The sequence below is a fragment of the Cyprinodon variegatus genome, unplaced genomic scaffold (genome assembly GCF_000732505.1).
Source record: "Cyprinodon variegatus isolate N-32 unplaced genomic scaffold, C_variegatus-1.0 Scaffold101, whole genome shotgun sequence".
NCBI lineage: Eukaryota > Metazoa > Chordata > Actinopteri > Cyprinodontiformes > Cyprinodontidae > Cyprinodon > Cyprinodon variegatus.
In genome coordinates this window covers 893,114-893,336 of record NW_015150554.1, presented here as the reverse complement: position 1 = coordinate 893,336, position 223 = coordinate 893,114, and positions in this window count along the sequence as shown.

Genomic DNA, 223 nt, shown 5'->3' with positions numbered 1-223 from the left:
AAACCAATCCCTCTGAGCAGGGATGCTGTTTTGCATGTGAACTTATTCAAAATGTGACTTGGGTGTTTACTTAACAACTTTTTATTTAAAAAATTGCCCAAAATACCTTTAAGATAAATCAAATTATGGTCATTTATGTTTTACTTTTTTCTTGAAGATACAGTTATTTATTTTTTGTATAACTTTTTACAAATGTTGAACAGGGTATGGACATATCAGATAC